Here is a 19,147-nt window from a genome sequence, read left to right as displayed (position 1 = left end):
GTTTGCTGTTACTGGTGGTGGTCCCATGGTCTTGGTGCTAGTGTTGACCTGAAAACCCAGTGCTGAATGTTCCTAGGTGGAACCTGTGGGTCCTCCATGTCTCCAACTGGGTCCCAGGGCTCGTATGGGAGCCTGGGACATCTCTCCTGCACCCTTGTGGAGCCGTGATCCGAATGCCTGCATTATTCCCTGGCTCTAATCATTCCCATTCCCATTGTGCTGATTTGCATTTCCGTGAGAGGAAGATGCCCTGATTAATATCCCCTCAGAAGAGCTTTATTGCGATGGCTCCTGCCTCTCTAATTGGAAAGTGGTCTTAACCTTTCATGCAAGTGACTGGGCTGTTCCTGCCTGCCAGAAAGGGTCTTGCTTGTCCTGAATTTCAGGGCAGTGGGAGGGTTGGAGGATCCAGCTTGCTCTGTGATGGGGAGAAGGCATCCCTTTGCACAAAGAGGGCACTCCTGGGCATTGTACCCCTGGTACTAGGGGATGGGACCATCCCCAGCACAGCGGGGATGTCAAGGAGGGGGACATGCCAGGATGAGCAGATTGGTGCTCCCCAATTCACACCCATGTGCTAAGGACCCATTGAGGACCATGTTGATGTGGTACTGATAGAGCTGTTCCCATTTACCTTCCTATAGGCTGGGCGGCAGGATCCAGCCCAGCAGCCAGCATCCTGCAGCTCTTGCTCCCTGGGGAGTCCCTGGCCCACCACTAACCCGCACTGGCAGCTTGAAAGCCTGCCTTGCACTTAGCTGCTTTCTGATCTTCAAAGGCTCTGGATGCCCAAGGAAATCAGACCTTGTGCCTTTTCTTCCCAGGCAGTCCCTAGATCCGGACTCTCATGTAATTTATTATCCCCAACATGTGCTGCTCCCTCCTTGGCCGTGCGTGGGGTGGGAGCATCGCTCTGCTGCTTGGGTACCAGAGTCTGGCTGTGGTGTGAAGCTGCTGCTCCCAGTGGCTCCCACCCCATGATGCTGAAGGCAGCAGCAGGGCCATGCGCCAGCCCAGGCACTGCTCACTCTGTCCTGGCTTCCCAGTGATGTGCCCCTCGGCTGAGGCTGGCAGGTCCCTTGGTCCCCTGCCAGTGGGTTTTGCTGCTCCATCCCTCTGCCTTGGGGATGTTGGTCCCTGCAGTGGTGGCTGTGGAGCCTGTTTTGCCTTGTGCCTATGGCTCTTTTCCTAAGACCCTGACTTGCCTCCCGGGTGGTTTCAGCTCCCCTTCCCCAAGCCCTCTCCTCCTGAGGTTACAGAAAAGATTACTCTCTTATTTTAATTATTTTTTAATGTTGGTGTTTAAGCTGGTTTGGAGGCTGCAGCCGTGAGTGCTCCTGATAAACAGCCCAGGAGATCCAGAGAATAATCTCCCTGCTTGGTGACGGCAGAGGCGCCTATCGCAGCTGCTGCCAGCATCCTCATCCGCTGCCTGCTCTATCAGCCCAGGGAGGGGAGGAATTGCCTCCATCCTTAATCACAGAATTCGAAATCCCAGCTACTCTGCACCTTTTATTCTTCAGGTTTTGCCATGTGGGCAAGGGGAGAAATAAGCAGCTCATAAGCAACAAAAAGGAGCTGGAGAAGGGGTTGGGAAGAGGTTGGACAAGCAGCAGGTCCTCTCCCTTTGCCTGGTATCTGTCTCCTGGACTTGTCACCCCACATCTCTTGTATGGCATCTCTCTTTTCAGGGAGGTGGGTTAAGGCTGTGTTTTTAATACAGTCACAAAATGCTGTCATTATGGGCTGCCATGTTTGTGTATCACTGCTGGGGTACATGCACCGACAGACACGGGGCTGGAGCCCCAGTGCTGGGGCAGGTCCCTGAGAGGTACCAGGGAAACGCAGCAGAAAGGATGGAAAAACACAGGGAAGAACTAAAGATGCCTCATTCTTGCCTTAAATAAACACCAGTGAGAAAGATGCTCAAACTTGTCCCTGTGTTACAGGCCAGGTCAAGTGAAGGAACTGGGTTTGTGGCATAGGAATAGCCCAGGTTTATATACGTCATACAGGGAAGGTGATGTGGTGGACTGCACCACACTGCAGCCAAGCAAGTAAAGAACCTCTGTCTAGAGGATGTGTGATGCTGAAGCCATAATATCTGTCAGGGGATAATCCTAGGGTGCAGGATGAGACTGGACACACCTCAATAACCCCACAATGACTGCACATGTGGGATGGAAGGTGCCTTTGCTTCATGCTCAGCACTATGAAACGACAGAGTGGCACCCGTGCACACGGGCTGTCACTGCTGACAGTGCTCAACCCAACGGTGGAAACACAAGCACCCACCATGCTAGAGACTGGTGTCGGAGTCGCTGGAGATGAGACAGATTGCCTTTAATGAGACAGGTAAAGCAAAGTGAAAAGCAAATTAAGATGCAGGGCTGTGAGAGCTGTCTTGAACACGGTGCTGTGACTTTCCTGGGGGGAAGCTGAGGTTGCAAATGGTGGCAGAGGTGCTGGAGAGGTGAATCTTAGGGGATGGTCATCTCCTACCAGAGAGAGGTTGAGTCTTTTCCAGTGCCTTTTGCAGATGTCCTATTCCTCCACATCCCACTGTGAGACATGAAGCAGGCACCCTGCATTGCATCTTTGGCCTCAAAGTGTTGGTATCATCCCCCCTCTGCTGCCCTGTACTCTCGCCCCATCTCCAGTGTCTGGGGGGGGTTTGAAAGCCCTGCAGTCGCAGGAGGCAACTTTCCACCCACATCCCAGTGATGCTGATGTAAAGGACCAGGCGAAGCGGGGCTGCTGCGGTCCAGGGCTGCCCAGGACATTGGTGGCACATCCCAAACCTTCCATTGTGCTCAGTCCTGCGCTGGGTCAGGAGGCAGGAAAGGGGCTTTTGCTCCAGCCACGTCTGCTGTGGAGCAGAGAGTGTTTAACACAAACCCCCTCCTGTTTGTGAGCAGCAAACGCTCAGGCGTTGCCTATCGACGTGAGCAGCATCGCTCAGGCAAATGGTGTTTACACCCCGAAGCCTTCAGACTTTCTCCATTTCACCTGCCTCTCTGCAGAACCCCCTTGAGAACACGTTATGGAACAAGGCAATACTTGGGTGGATAAATTGCCTGGAACAAACAAGCTGGAATTTGTACGATCCCATTCTTCATGTAAGAAAGATGTCGCTCCTTAAGCAGTCCTTAGGGAAAGTACCCACCTGGGGAGCATCACCTTGGGCTGCCCATGTTGGCCGGCCCCTGCTTTGGATGAGCTGCCTGGGCTTCCATACACTGCAGTGTTTCTTGCCATCACTGGGAACCCTAGAAGGGGGGGATCACAAACAGCAGTTTCCTTCCCCTGGATTGGAGGGAAGGGGGTTTGGGGAATGCTTTAAGCCCAGCTGCTGAACCAGGATGCGGAGAGGAACGTTTGGGGCTGTATTTGCTGCGTTGTGCTGGTGCTGCAGCAGCTGATCCCTCCGCCAAAGGCATTTTGGGACACGTACCCTCCAGTTGTCATTGCCTGTCCCTCACGGTGCAGCTATTTCTGCCTCAACTTTCCAGGAAGCTGCCTCCAACGCTTCCCAGCCTAAACCCAGGCTGGTTTAGAAACCAGTTTCATCCCCTCTTCCATGTCTTATCTGCATATATTTGCATAGCACACAGGTTTCTGGGAGGGGAGGGGAGGAGATGCTGGAGAACCACATCCTTTATTCCCTGGTTTTTCCCACTTTTCCCCTTTTAGCAGATTTGTGTTTACTTAGTCCAAGGGGCTTCCTGCTTCCTAAGTCCCGTGGGTGCCTTAATGGTGGACAGAGGGAGGTGGTGCCAGGCCCCATCCTGGCACATTTGCTCTCCCCTCAGCCCCATTTCCAAAAGCCCCCCTGGTCCCTGCCCACTGATGTGTCCATAGATCCCCAGTGGTGCTGCTCCAGCATCTTTCTGGGTTAGAGACCAGTGGGTTTCAGGGGTGGAATAGGATTTCCAGGGCTGTGTTTTTCCAGTTTTCCAGCCAAGCTGGAAATGCAAACAAACCCTCCTTCCATTCCACAGTCTGGGCAAGCGCAGCTCTCTGGGTTTTGGCACTGAATCTTCCCTTCCAGGGATACTCCATTTTCCCCAGCTTTTGCTGGGTTTTCCCTCTCCTGTCTGGTCCCTCTCTAAGTTTATTGCCTCCCGGCAGTCCTGAAGGGCTGGTCCAGCTCTCCTTCCCATGGGATTTGCCACTTCTCTTGGGAAGTAGCAAACTCTTTCCCTTGGGATGGGTTTCATCAACCCCAGTGATGGCCATTCCCATCCTGAGAAGGGAACCTCTCATTTTCCTCCTGCTGTAGCTCCCCTCACCATGGGATGCTGGGGAGGTGGGCAGTTGGGGTAGCATGAGCTCAGGGGGACGTGGTGCTCCATCACTGGTGTGAGCATCCAGGAACCAGGCAATTGAGCAGATCCATCTTGGTGTCTTGGTTTGCTGGTGGACCTGGAGAGATTCAGGACTGGAAGTGGGGTTTGCCTTATGGGCCTTTGGTTTTGATCTTCCCAGTTACACTAGTGTGTGTTCCACTAGGGATGCTCAATGTGGGGAATTCAATATGTGGTTTTAACAGAGATTAACCTGATGCATCCCCAGCCTTATGTGTTTGCTCCTTTCCATGTAAGCCATGTTTCCTCCCAGGTCCTTGTGCCGTGTGGGCTGTTTTGCATGGTGTGGGAGGGTTACAAGGTGGCTGGGAAGATGCACAGTGCCTGCATCCCTGGTGGGCAACCTCTTGCACTGTGGGGTTGACCTGAACTGGTCGGCCATGGTCATCAGACCATCCCTCACTGCTGGGGTACAGCTATTATTGCTTGCCATAAAGACATTTAAGCAAGTGGGTGCAATCGACTCCCCTGGCTGGCTCTCTGTCCTCCATGGCTTCAGGCACGTCCCTTTGTGTTGCTGTTACAATGTCCTTTGCTGTAAGAGAGATGAGATCAAGGCACCTCTTTAATAGTCTACTGAGATAGAAGGGCAAATCAGTAGGAGAATATCACACTGGGGTCTTGGTCTGTCACCAGTGGGGTTGTGCAGATGCTGAGCTCCCATCAGCTGGATTTCTTCTTCCCCAGGGTATGAGGATGAGGAGGAGGAGAGACTCCTCCTGTGCATGAATGGGGACAGCATGATGGGGAAGGTGACAGTGGGCATTGACACATGGGGTGAGTGGAGCTAAAGTGTGTGATTCCTGGAGCAGCATGGAGAGGGGTGTTGGGATGGGAAAGGACCAGTCCTGGGCATGTGGAACTGAGCCTGGAACATCTCACCCCTGGCTGGGATGAACTCCTTATGTGAACTCCTGGTAGGAGCCAATGTGGTGTTGTGGTTGCTGGTATTGCAGAGCGTGGGGCGAGCTGCTGAATGCTGCTTTATGCCAGCCAGGGGCTGCCTGCACCGGCACAGCACAACGAGGGCTCACCGTCCCTATGTGCCATCATCTGAGTACATGAGATCTGCGCTTGGCACATCTCCGTGCTGGACACCGCCTCCTTTAGGACCTTATCAAACCCCAGAGCATCCCCGGGGGTGAGGGATGGGCATGGGGAGCAGGCTCTGCTCTCTTGCTCCCTGTTGCTCCCGGAGCTTTCCAAGCTGCCCTGCTCGGAGGCTGTTTGTCTTCAGCTTGACCGTTCCTCCGCCTCCCCCGCCTGTCTACTCTGCTTCCTCATTCCCGGTGTCGGGTTGAGCAAGAGCAGAGCAGAGCCTCCTTGGGATCAGGGTGAGGCCGGGGTGCAGGGGGGGAGGCTCCAGTTCCAAGTTCCCTTTTTTGTGCGTGTGGTTTTCTTCTCCTCTCTGTTTTCGCTCCCTCTCTGCTCCGCACACAAAGCGGGGCTGTGATGAAACTCCAGCTCGCTCTTGCTTGCAGCGCTCATGCACGGCACACGCTGGAAGTAATTGTCCTTGGTGGAGCTGTGTGAGCTGCAGTGATTTAACCGAAAAGAGGTGGAAAGGAGTTTTATTCCTACCCGCTGTGTTTGAGACTCGCTGCAGCCCCGGCTTCATCTACAAGGTGGATCGGAGCTTGGGCTGGATCTGCAAAGCCCTGTGACCGTGGCCATGTAGTGCCAAGCCTGATTTAAGGTACCTTGCCATGCAGCAGCACTTATACATTGGGCTTGACATGGCTTTGATCCGCTCAAGCAGAGCGAGCTGTGGCTGCCTGCAATGCCCTGTGTAGTGTAGGCACCCCTATGAGCTCCATGCAAACCCTCCTGTGGGTCTCTCCACGTTTGGGATCAGATGCTGCAGTGGGAATTTCTGTAGGTGCCAAGTCATGCTGATAAGTGAATATGTTGGGTGCAGTGCTCCTCACAACCCGGCCTCTCCTTTATGCGCCTTAAATAAAACACAGATGATTTTGTGAGCCTTGCTTTACATTGCCTAGCTGCAGTGGGAATTCCTGCTAGGAATGTTCTGCCCTTTGCATTGTTTTGATGGGCAGAGAGGAGCGTGGTGAGCTGCAAGGGGAAGGTTGGTTTCAGGACCCTTTGGAGCAAAGACTTTTGTCTGAGCTGCCTTAAGGAAAGGGTCTGTGTTTGGTGCAGAAAGACAGGGCAAGGACAGAGCCAAGGCCACCATCGTGCCTCTTTGAATGAGATTTTGTCTCCCTGTCCTGAGCTCCAGCATGTGTCAGCAGGAGTTGCACGTGGAGAGCGTGTGCTCAGCACCAGTCAGGATATAGCTGGTTCTTCTTTGGTTTGCTTGTTAGTCATAGCAAGCCCTCCTTCTCCTCCAGCTCACACACCAGTGCTGCAGTCTGTCAGGCTCCATTGTGGAATACCCATCCACAAAACCAGTTTGTTTTCTTCAAACTCCCTTTTCTTTCCGTATGGCCAACCCGTCCTTCTGTGACACTCCATGGATTTCTGCTCTTGGTCACCAGGGATCTCCGTTATTGTCCATCCCAGCTCCCTTTAGTCCTTTGTGGCTGGTCAAGGTCAGATGTGACTGGTTTCTGATCCAACTGGAGAAAAGCCCAGCTCCTCTTACCATGGGAGCTTGGGGCTGGCGGCACAACCACCCCTTGGTGAGCAGGACCCTCCCTGCACTGCGGTTTTGGTTCCACCGGTTCCGTTGTCTCCGTGCGAGGAGCAATGGGCATCCCCTGCACTGCTTCTCCCTACCGGGGCAGTGCGATGCAGGAAGAGGCTTTTGCATTATTTACACTGCTCTGGAGCCGGAGCCAGACCTGACCCTGGTCTTGCTCAGCTGAAGGTGGGAGCGGAGCCCTCCCATTAACACCATCCGAGCCACTGGAGCTGGGCTCAGGTTCCTTCCTGTGCTGGTTCTCCTGGCTCAGCAGTACCCAGCCATGCCCCTTCATTGCTGTAACGCTGACAAGGGGATGTTTTAGCTCATCCTGGTGCAGCTCCCCCTGAGGTTGTGTGCTCTCAATCCAGCCTGACCCGGGGCTCACCAGCCCTTTGCAGGCACTCGCTGGTGGGGCAGAGCCGAATTCCTGACTTCTGGCCCGTTGGGGTGGCCGGGATCAGTGTGGGGTGAGGAGGAGGAGGAGGGCTGTGGTGTCAGCCCCACTGGAGTCATCATCCCCTCCCCTCGCCCATGGACGCGGTCCCAGCGAGGCGCTTTGCCCGCTGGCAGTTAGCTTTGCCCCCATGCATCCTTTATAAGCACAGAGCCAGGAAGGGGGACACCAGTATCCCCCCATTCCACACCCGTTTTCCTCTCCCTATCCCACCACCCGCATCCCCAAAATTCCCCTTCCAAAATCTTGCATCGCCTAAAGAAAAACCACCCCCCACATTCTCCCTGTCTGCTTTTTCTCGCTAACCTCGGCTCGCTTCGCCTCTCCTCCCCTCCTTCCCTCCCTCCCTCCTCTCCATCTCCCTCCCTCCCTCTCTCTGGGGGGAAAAAAGGTCATTGCGCAAATGATTAGTCAGAGCTCAGTTGCTGTAGCAACCGGCTGCTGGAACTGGGACAGGCGTGCAGCGAGGACAACGGAGAGGTCGAGCATCAGCCAGGACTGGGGGAGCCCAGCCTTTGTATTTGCTTTCAAGAGCAGGGGAGCCGGGTGGGTGCGAAGCCCCCAGCCCCACGCCATGCACGGAGCCCTTGCTGCTGTGTATTCAGTTGCCACCATGGAGCTGGCGTGGCCTCGCTGTGTCTCTTGGTGTGGTGGCACCGTCCTTGATGGCGATGCGCTGGGATGAAGGCTCCTGCGCTCATTGATGGAGTGGGGTGCATTGTGGTGGGCACCCCACAGCCGAGCTGAGCCGTGGGGAGTGTGTGCCGCTGGGGTTCAGGGCTCCGTGTCCTCTTGCAACATCCCACACTTGAAATATGAAGCCAAGTTCCTCCTGATCCTGCACAAGAAAGCAGGCGTTAACTGTGTCCTGCCCATTTCCAGTTCCACAGTGCTGCAGTCCCTCTGCCTCCAGCCCCAGAGCAGCTCCAGAGACTTTCCCATTCCTCCCTGCTGTAAACTCAAGGACAACAGCCTTTCATGCGATGTCCATGGGGCTGCTTGGCTTTGGAGTACAGGACAATGGCTCCTTTGGGGATGGCTGGATCACATGCACTATGGGTTTAACCACCATGGTCATGGTCTTCAAGTGGCTTTGTTGCTGAAGGTGAAACCTTCAGGGGACCTCTGTATCTTCCTTGTGTGAATGGGGACCTGTTTCCATCACCTTTAGGTCACCTTGTCTCCATCTCTGCTGTTCCCCTTGCACACCAGTCCTTCGGGGGCTGAAGACTGGTTTATCTGTGAGCGTTCATGGGGTCTTTGAGCAAGCTCCATGTGTGTTGAGCAGTGGATTGGGGCCGTGCTTCCTTCTGGAGCACATGTGGAGGGTGAACAGCCTTGAGGTTTCACAGGGCTTTGGGACCTCTGAAGGGAAAGTGCTGTGTTGAAGTGGTTGGAAGTTGGTACGAGAGCTGTTGGGAAGGGATGTAAGATGCTTTGGGAGAGCTGGGTGGGCTCTAGGCAGGATCTTGGGGATGTCTTTAGTCTCTTGCTGAAGGTTGAGCTCTGTGCATCCACGTAGGAAGCTGTGGGTTGGGGTCCTCAAGCCTGATTTTGTGGGAAACAGCAGGAAAGGGCCATTTATGCATAAAATGGCTTCCAATAAACACTCTTCCTTTGGGAATGGAGAGAAACTGCTGAGATGTGCTGGAAGTCTTTTCCCTTTCCTGGGACAGTCCTTGATAGCCAAGAGCAACCCAGCCACACACCAGAGCCACACTGATGCTCACAACCCATGTCCCCAGCTCCCCATTACCCCATAGTGGAGAGAGGCATTGCTCACTCTGCATTGCCCATCGATGCTCCTCTTCCTATGAGAGGTCCTCCAAACCTCTTGACATCTCCCTCAGCTCCCTTCACCTCCTTCTTTCACTTGAAGCTGTGTAATTGCAGCGAGCTGGAAGGGGGCTTTGCTGGTCTTAGGGTTTCTTACCTCATGGTTGCAGAGACGAGCTTAGCAGCATGATGCCAGTGTGGCCTACAGGCTCAAACCCAATGGGAGATAAAAGCAAGCCACTGGGCTCCTTTCTTTTTTTGTTTCTATTTTTTTCCTTGCAAGTCTCATTATTTCCAGGGTCTGGAAGTCTTTAGGAGCTCTGAATGCTTGGGGTTGTCCATGCCATTTTGGTGTGTTATTTAGTCATGTTTTCCTTTGAAGGTGGTGAGTAAAACCTACAGATTTAGTCCATCTGACTAATATTTCAGGTTATCAAACAGGACAAAGGAAAGGAAGAAGGAATGAATGTAAGGCCTCCAGGAGAGGGCCAAAAACCCCCTGTGACTCACTTGAACACTCTATTTTTGAGCCTGAAAACACAAAATGGTGCCTGTTTGCTGCTGTCCCCTGCAATGGGCTGGGGCCCATCAGCACTCGGAGCTGGGTAGGGGTTACATGGCTGTGAAGTACACAAGCCATTGTAAAAGTCCCATTATGGACTTTTCTCCTAGATCTTCCATCTCTGAGCCCTGTCCTCGCTCCTGAAGGACCCCCAAGGTCCAGGCTGAGAGGTGGCTGTGCTGTGTTTGAAGGCATCAATCCTATCCTGAGCATCCCTGAGCTAAAAGAAGGGTGGACAGGGCATTGAGGGCGTTTTTTCCCCCCTATGGATGATGACTAATAGAGACTTTAAGCAATGAGTGCTGTTTGTGATGGTTTGGGAGCACATCCATGACCATGTGAGAGCTTACTGCTTGGAAAGGATGTAGGAGGGGTGAGCCTGGGGACAGCCTAGTCCTTCCCTAGCAGTGGTAGAGGTGATGCAGTGTGAGGGGATGGAGAAGCTTTAAAGCCAATTGGCAAAGTGAGTGCTTGAGATCTCACCATTCCCCAGTGGCACCTCCATTGGGAACCACCTACAGAGCGGGATGGGACCATTTGTGATCCCTGGAGCAGGCAGGGATGTGACTTGGGCTGGCTGGGCAGGGAAGCAGCCTGCAGCACTTCCCTCAGCTCTCTCATCTCTATGAGCCGGTGCTGCTCCAAAGCAATGTCCTCGTGAGCGTGTGTCAGTGACCGCCATCCAAGCAGGCGGAAAGCTATAACGGGGGGTCAGGCCCCTCTGCCAGGCTCTCATGTCATGAGATTCCCCCTAAAGCCGCAGGGAGCAGCCCCTGCTGTGGCATCTCATCTCACTGACACGGCTCGGCTGCAGCCCGTGTCCGGGAGGTCACCGGCTGTCGGTGGCAAAGAGCTGGAGTGTCCTGGGAATGCCATGGGTCCAGGCAGCTCCAAGTGACCCCATCACTGCAGCTGCCCTGATGGGTGCTATGTATGATGCTGGTGCTATGGGCCAGGGCTGTGCTGTGGCAGGGTGGATGATGCTCCTCCTCCCTGGAGCCCCTTGGAGCAGGTCCACCATGGGGTTAATGCGTGCTCTCCTCTCAGTCCTCTTTTGTTCACAGCTTGGCCGGGTGCCACCTGGAGCAGTGCTGGGGATGTTTGCTGTTCAGCATCCTGGCTCCTCGGTGGGAAGGACCATTGGCCAAAATGGGGTGTGTGTGAACACAGTGGTCACTCCACCTGAGCCCAGCTCCTCTCTTCCGCACTGTATTCCCTGGCTCTTTGTGGCAGCATAAGGAGGCTGCTGGCTCCCAAACCCCACTGGGGTTATTGTTTGTGAATTGGCAGTGCTGCACTCTTGTCAGCTGAGTGGGTGCTGGGGTGTCCAGTCTGTAACGCTTGGGATGGATCTGCCCCTGCGAGGGATGCCAGGGTTTCCTTGATTCAGTCACGTTAGGGCAGTGATGGGACACAGCTCGTCTGCATGACCCAGGCCAGCTCCAGGTCCTGCTCAGCCTCGGTTAAGCCCAGCACTGTGTGATTTGTCCATATTCATCTGCTGGAAACCCTCCCTGCTTCACCCTCCTTTGTTTCCTCCTCATTGTTTTCCATGGCTTTTCCCCCATCTTGTGCTGCTCGAGGCTGTTGGTGCAAGCTCAGCTTTGGGGCTCATACTTGTTCAGCTCAACACTTGCCTGTGCGAGCCGGCTTGTTCCATGTGCTCCCTGCCACAAGTGGTCCCCGACAGCAGAGCTTGGCCCTGGCTTGGCTCTAACATCCACGTGAACCCAAGCCCACAAATGGCTCACGGGAATGACGCAGTGAAGGTGAAATATCAAAGGGAGACGGGAAGTGCATGGCAGGAGCAGGGGAAACAGGGGAGAGAATAGCCGGAGCTGACCTTAGCAGGGAGGGGAGCCCGGCTGCACGCATGGAAGGGAAATGGGAAAAGGATACAGCTGGGACCGGCTGCAGCACGCGTGTGCTCTGCCCCAGCGGCAGTGCCGCTTCCCGCTTTTCCCATGGGATGGGCTGGAGGAATGAACCAGGTCAGGGCTTATCCCCAACAGAATGGGGCTCCCAGAGGGACTGCAGCAAACGCACCCAGTGGGGCAGCTCTGGAGCTTGGCCAGAAGCCACCGAGTATCCACGTGGGATGCTCTTGGGCATCCATGTTCCCCATTTCCAGGCACTGGATGCAAGGAAACGACCCCAGTCTGGTAATGGCCAGCTCTGACTCACTGCAGATCCGGTGCTGTGCGAGGCCACCCCGGCTCTCTGGGCTTGTTTAAAGGCAGCACAGGGCAGATCCTGTCCTTCCAATGCTCCAAGCTGCCTGTTGAGGAGCAGCACAAGCTGACCTGGGGTGGCTGCTGTCCCTCCGAGCACCCTTTGCTTTGCCCAGGGACAGCTGCCTGCCTCTTCTGCATGTGGGGGTTTATTTTTAGCTGGAAAAAGAACACACAAAGCCTTTAAAACACACAGTTTTGTGCAGCATTCTCCACATAATGGGATTTCTCTCTTCTTCCCAAAGCTGCCTGTGACATTTCCAAATGAAGGGTTCCTCCTGGCCTTCTGCTCTCCCTCCCTCAATCTTCAGTGGAGTTTCTCCCTTTGCTAAGCCACCCTGCTCTCCTCTCCAAGGTCTGCTCTTTCAGGAGGAGGAACAGCAACTCTAAGGGCTGGTTTTTCTGGAATGTTGTTTTTCGAAATGGAAACAAGGAAAATGCAGTAGAAAATTTACAAAGCCATCCCTTATGAGCCCATTAACATGGAATGGGATTAATAATTCCAGTTGTTTCCCCCTTCCAACTAGCTCTCATCTGTCCTTAGCCTTTGCTATGGGAGAACTGGAACAGTAAACGGCAGAGAGCTGCTCCTACTCTTCCTTTACTCAAGGGAAAGGTTTTTCCATCCCATTTGAGGTCTTTTGGGGCTGGAGGGGAGCCTGTGGAGCTGTTGGCTCCCAGAAGCCAACATCTGGAGGGCTTCATGCTCCCAACCTTCTCCTCTCTCGAGTGGAGGGGTGTTCTGAAGTCATCAGGGCTCTGAGGGGTCAGGGGGGCTGTGGCTGACCCAGGGGTAGGTCAGGATGGATGTGAGGACCTGGGAGGCAGAGACAGCACAAACCTCTGCTGTCTGGGTTCCTCTTCTGGTCCTGAGGTCTGTTCCCAGCTTTCCAGCAACATTCCCTAGGTGACCTTGGGGAAGTCACTTTGTCCCTCATCACCTTCATTTCCCTACCTGGGAAAGGGGGGAGCACCTTCTTTGCACCCATGGCCTTAAGAGGTTGTTAACGCTTTTTGATGGCTCTGGGTTGCTGCAGGGATTTGATCAGCCACCATTGACGTGGCTGGAGCAGGGGACAGTGGTTTTCTTTCCAGGTTAGGAACCTATTGGTTGCTTTTTCACTGGTTTCTCAGAGTGGAAGGCACAGGAGGTGGGGACACTTCTGTCCTTCGGTAGCATCACTCTCTGCACCCTCTTGGCATCCAAACCACCGACTGCATCGCAGAAACTCATCCTTGGTGGTATCTGAGGGTCTCACCTGACCCAACCCAGGAGCTTTCACACTGCTTGGCTGGGGACATGGTGCCACAGGGACATGGTCTTGAGAAGAAAACACTTGAGGCCACGGCAGGCTGTGTGAAAGCAGAGGGGCAAATTCAGCCACCCAAATTAAAACTGTTTCCCAGAGATCCCATTGGAGTGGATGTGGCTGCTCTGTTTCAGGTACAGAATCCATTGACCAGAAAGGGAGGTCTCGGGATGGGTCTGGTGCTTGTGTGCATGGTGGGAGCTGCTGCCCATCTCTTTGCCCAAACTAAACATCAGCTCATAGGATGGTTTGCTGCCTGCAAACCCCCAACCACATAAAGCCAGAACAGGGAAGGGGAGCAAAGCAAACCCCCTTTGTCCATGGTTTAGTGCTGGGGTCAGGGCTATTTTTTGTTTCAGCCATGTGATGAGTGTGTTACTCAGCCATGACTCGAGAACTTGTGAGCAATAAAGTCATCTCCAAGTCTGCCAAAAAAGAATCTTCTTAGCACACCCACCTCATCACACGTTCCCACTGCAGCTCCTCAGTGCGAGCTGACAGGGGAGGCTGCGGTAGCCATCTGTGTGCTTGCGGCAGTGGCCCCAGGACAAACCCGTGCCCATGGGTATAGTGCGGTGCGGTGTCACCTCCCTGGTGACCAGGACCTTTTGCTAGCAGCATCATAATGATGGTGGCATGGTGTTTGCTCCCAGATCCAAGAGAAAACAGAGCTGGAAGGGCTGGGTAGTGTGGTGTGATCTTCATCCCACTGCCTAGGCTGGGTTTGGAATGTTGGGTTTGATCTTTTGGGGTCAAGACTGACCTGAAAGCTCCATGAGGTGGAGAGCTATGGATGTCTGCCTCCTGTCCTGTGCTAATGCAGCCCCATAATGGTTGGCTGGATGTGAGAGTGACTCAGGGCTCCAGAGCCCTCCATAGGCCACTGTTGCTGTTTGAGGGAGATGATGATCAGTGTGGTGCATCCTCAAGGCTGTGGGTAGAGGTGGCATGGAGACATGCACCAGCAAACCAGGAGATCACTGTTGGGAGTGCCTGGGAAAGTGGATACTGATGCTAAAATGTGCATTACTGGGGGATCCCTGGTCCCATGGGTGAGGAGGCAGAGTGCTGGGTCCCCACATGTGAGAGCCCTGATCCGCAGGGAGGAGTGGTGGAGGACACTGGGTCTGATGCCTCCAGGACTGGGATGCTCCTGGAGGTGGGTGTCAGTGTTCAGTGCTTCCACCCAGCTCTGTTGAAGGCAGGAAGGATCGGGGTAAGAAAGAACCCCACACCAGTGTGCTGGGATGCAGGGAGCGATGCTGCAGACACCCCATCACCTCCCCACCGGCAGGCAAATGCCAGGGGCAGCGGGGAGGTGGATGCAGGCACAAACCCCTTGCCTGATTGCTGGGGTAAAAGCTGCCTGTGCCACGGCCTCCTCTCCCCACCCCTTCCCCCCGCGCCGGGGCTCTAAATAATTGATAACACTGATAAATAATACATCTTGTATTTGCTCCTTCGCTTTCCTGTGCCGGGGCGGGCACGCTCGCAGCCTGGCGGGGCTGCATTGGGGTGACAGGGATGGGGAGAGCGCGGCTGTTGGGCTGGGGTAGGGAGCTGTGCAGCGGGGAGAGCATTCCGGGGAGATAAAGGGCTGGTTTGATGTGTGTTCATGTGGCGGGGCTGTTTTGCCTTGCATGCCTTTCTCTTTTGCTTTATTTTTTTCCTGGAGTGAAGCCTGGCGCCAGCAGTCTGGAACCAGCCTGACAAGCTTTTGAGTTATGGAAAGGGGGAGGAAGGGGGGAGGAGAGAGAAAGAGGGAGCGAGAGAGGCAGGGAGGAGGAGGGTGAAAGCAGAGGGAGGCAGCTGGGATGTGGATTATTAGGGGAGAACAAGAATACACACAAGAGGCTGGTGGGGTGAGGGCTGGGGGCTACTGGGGCTGGTGGGGAGGGGATGGAGCTGGCTTAGAGCAAACCTTTCAAAGGGGATTTTTCTTTTCATGGGGGGGGGGAAAGGGGGGGAATTGAGTCATTTTGGGCATGAAACGCAAACCTCGCCGCGTCAAGGAACAAGGAAGTTTTTTAAAGCACCAATTAAAGGGCTTGGAGAGGTCCGGGGCTTTTAAACAGCCTTGGGAAGGAGGAGATGGGGAGGGGGGGGCTCCTGGCCAGCGTTCAGGCTGCCGTCCCATCAGGACATTCCTTTCTGCTGAACGCTGCTGCTCCCGGCTCTCTCCTCCTCCTTTTCCAAGCTGCCGTCGAATCCTTTCCAACTCCCGCGTCCGAACCCAGGCAACTTTTGCTCCGTTTCATCTCCCGCCGCCTGCCTCCCCCCAGCCCCGGGCTGTGCTCGGTGCTTTGATCAGCGCTGCCTGCACAGAAACACCCCCCCCCAAGGCCCCTGGGATGGAGGAGCCAGCGTTTCGGCATGGCCAAAATCCCCCTCTGTGGTTGATGGAGCCCCCCCCATCTGCCATCAGCTCTGTGCTTCCCCAAACCGGGAGCTGTAATGCCAGGGGGAAGGAGGGCTCAGTGCCCAGTGATGGGGAGCTGTGCCCCAGAATGGGAGAAGGTGAATGGGGTTGGTTGAGCAGCGTGTTTGGAAAGGTCTCACCCCATGCTTGGGAAAGCCATGCGGTGCCCATGAGGGCTGCTCCAGCGCTACTCCATAGGGATTCATGGTACCAGCTGGAGGCCAGAGCAAATCCACTGGAGAGGGGTTTTGCAGGCAGAGGCTGGAGCAGCTTCCCTCCCAGAATACCCCTTCATTGCCTCCCATGGATGCCCAGCAGCAAGAAGCATAGATGCAAACACAACCTTACTGCTTCAGCCCATCGTGCTTGCCTTTCGGAGCAGGGAGTGAGCCATAGCGTGCCAAGAGCGTTGTGCCTGGGCTCAGCACTGGAAAGGGGATGGGGATTTGGAGCTGCTTTGCAGGGGCTTTGTTTGCTTTGGTTTCAGCACAGCCTATTTAACTCCCAAGACTGGCAAAGGCTGGGGAGACAGGAGCTCTTTGTTAAAGGCTGAGCAGTCCCAGGTCTTAAAGTCAGCCCGGGTGAAGGGCTCGAGAAGTTGAGGTAGCCCAGGGATGGGTGGATTTGGGGATGGGCAGGTTTCACATTGCTCGTACCTCTAAAGCGAAGCGTGAGAGTGAGGGCTCATGCACCCGTCTCCCAAAGCAAAGCCTAGCAGGAGCCCTGCGGAGCACCACCACCATCTGCCAAGTCTTTGTCTTCACAAAGAGGAGGTGGAAGGGGGAACACCCAGCTTTCCGAAACCTCCATTGCAGGTTGCCTGCGAGCTGCAGCTCTTCAGCAAAAACACTTCTTTCTCTGGGTTTCCAGGAAGCAAAATGTTGCCCTCCGCTGTTTGCAGCGTGGTTGGAACAGAGCTCGCTGTGTCCGAGCCTGGCCAGCGCTCTGCTCTGCTGTCACATCCCTGGTGGTGACCTTTGGAGAGGGGCAACCCCTACCCAGCCCATAGATGCTGCAAAGACCTGTGAGAGGTCTGGTCATCCTCTGCTATCCCACCCTGGCACCTCAACATAGGGTGGTTGGCCATGGGTTGGGTTTGGATTGAGGTGGGTCTGCTGAAGACATCCTCACATCTTGTGTAACAGCACCAAGCAGCTCGGTTGTGCTTCCTCGGTCCAAATTCCTCATTTTCTCACGTTTCTTCTCTTTCTCCTTGGCGATTCTTTGAGCTCTTTCTGGTAACTATAGAGCTACACTGGCAAACTTGTCCTCCAGCTCCTCCTTGCTGGAGATACAGCACAGATGGATCCATAATGCAGGTTGTCTTTTACAGACCTCCAACATCTAAGTGTTGGGGGTTCTTAAATCAGTAAATGGAAGGAGTGATTACTCACTTCTGTAGATGTGGAAACTGAGGCACGGGCTACTTATCCAGCTGCAAGCAAATCAGACTTCAGGGCCAGGTGATGTGGTTTCACTTGGAAACCTTTGCTGCATCAGCTTCCTTGGCATCACTTTGAGATGCTGCCAAGAGGGAGGACACCCCTTTCCCCTTCTTCGTGCCTAGGAGGGAGCAGGAGCCGAGGACACAGCCCCGTGGCCCATCCCCAACCCGTGACCTCCCCACCGCTCGCACAGGAGGCAGCAGGCGGAAATAAACCACAATTCAGGGCTGGCAGAGCCGGGGAAGAGCAGGATGAGCCTTGGTGGAGAGCCCAGCCTCACCTTTCATATTCTAATGCCTTGCCTTTGCCTGATTTGTGAGCTCTGGGGAGTCCTGCTGGGAATTCGCTGGAACGGAGGCACACGCCGCCGTCCCTCGGTAAATTACACAGAGATATAATGAAGGAGGAGAAATCAGTTACTCTGTGACTGCGGCTCCCCAGGGGACCTTAATTCAAATATTTGTGGAGCTGAGCAAGTGGGGCGTTGGGGAGCCACCGAGTTGGAGTGTCTCTCGACAGGTTGCTCGCAGGTGGTTGGTGATGGGGAGGCAGCGCATCCGCCCGCAAAGGGCTTTTGGGCTGCTTGATGGTGCTTTGGGTGGCATTAGCCGAGAGGAAGATGCTGGGGGAAGGTGGGACTGTGGTCTGGCTGCGGCTGCATGGAGAATGGAGGTGGGTTCCACCACAACTGGTGGTTGTTGGGATGGGGAGACCCATGCGCCCCTTTGCCAATGGCTATCAGCAGTGTGGGGTGATGTGGGAACCTGCCCACTGCCTGCAGCCGGGCTCTGCATCACCTCACTGATGTCCCTTGATGTCCCCAAGGACAGGGACCTGGGAGGGGACAGCCTGGCCCCTCCTGTGGTTTTCTGAGGGAGAAGCAGGCTTTGCAAAGCCCCACAAGCTCTCTGCTCGCTGCCCATGGGGCCACTGCTTTCAGTAATGACTACAGAAAGGGTTAAGCACTTCGTGGCAGCGAGGAGCAGGCAAACCTCACATTGCTCAACTTAGGAATGAGAAAATCGATTTACCTTCAGCTCCACCACCAGCCCATTCCCTCTGTGTGCCCTCCAGGCAGGCTTTCTGCCCTCTCTCCTCCCGGGGCACGCCAGCGCCATGGACCTGAGAAAACAAATGGGACCCAATTTGCCCAGCCATCAAACTGCACCAGCAAAGGGGGCACAGCCATGGGGGGAGTCACCCCCTTGCTGAATGCATGCAAGACCTCTTAGGTCCCACTTCACCCTGATGGCCAAGGCTGTGGCTCCACCAAGAACCTACCTGGTGGCCTCTTGGCTGTGCTGTGATGCTCTTGGTGGCTGGTTTTGCCCACGCATGGTGAGCTGGGGTGCAGGGTGCTCAGTCCCCCAAGGAGAGCTGGTGGGATGGAGGCTGAGAGCATCTGCATTCACCCAGTGCCTTTCTGCACAAGCATCCTCTTCTCATGCAGGTCCTACATCATCACCCATCACTCAGCAGTGATGCTGCTACCAGGAGTTGTGCACACAAATGTGAGAACATGCAGATATACCCCCTGTCTGCACCCACTCCTCACATGCCCATTCCCATGTGCTCCAGCTCTCCTGCTCCCAACCGGCCTCTCTGCTCTTGTGCTGGAATCACACCCCAAGTGTGTGACAGTTTTGTCTCCGGATGCTGGGAGCACCACATGTGATGGAGGCAACCCCACACCGACCAACCCATCCTCACCCCACGTCCTGCCACCACCACCAGCATCCTCCCTGCAGCCCCTTGCATGCTCATCGCCTTCGGGGCCGCATGCACACACAGCCTTACGGATCTGCTGCACGCCAACTGTTGGGAAGGGGAAGGGAAAAAAACCTATGGATTCAGCCGAGAGAGAGGTTGGAGAGGGGGGGAAAGAGAGAAAGAGAGAGAATGACAGACTGCAATCCCCCTTGAGTGCCTAGTCTCA

The 19,147-nt window shown here is 54.9% G+C and overlaps 2 long non-coding RNA genes across 6 annotated transcripts in view; one reads left to right on the top strand and one right to left on the bottom strand.

The window, feature by feature from the left end:
• LOC133211946 (uncharacterized) overlaps positions 1–19,147 on the top strand; it is a 105,403-nt gene that overhangs the window by 70,168 nt on the left and 16,088 nt on the right. The window lies entirely within an intron of this gene.
• LOC133211945 (uncharacterized) lies at positions 7,930–19,040 on the bottom strand. 2 transcript variants are annotated; one of them, XR_009725327.1, is made up of 4 exons: positions 18,922–19,040; positions 18,493–18,695; positions 18,243–18,333; positions 7,930–8,306 (listed from the first exon to the last, which is right to left on the bottom strand). It is a non-coding gene; the product is annotated as an uncharacterized LOC133211945 (long non-coding RNA). The 2 variants fall into 2 exon arrangements; XR_009725326.1 differs by having other exon boundaries at positions 18,493–18,698; positions 18,922–19,033.

This window comes from Neopsephotus bourkii, unplaced genomic scaffold (genome assembly GCF_033783945.1).
Source record: "Neopsephotus bourkii isolate Nb327-2 ecotype Australia unplaced genomic scaffold, CSIRO-AGI_Nbou_v1 NB_659, whole genome shotgun sequence".
Taxonomy (NCBI): Eukaryota; Metazoa; Chordata; class Aves; order Psittaciformes; family Psittacidae; genus Neopsephotus; species Neopsephotus bourkii.
Note: the sequence above shows the minus strand (reverse complement) of the source record. Positions and strands in the feature narration are given on the sequence as shown.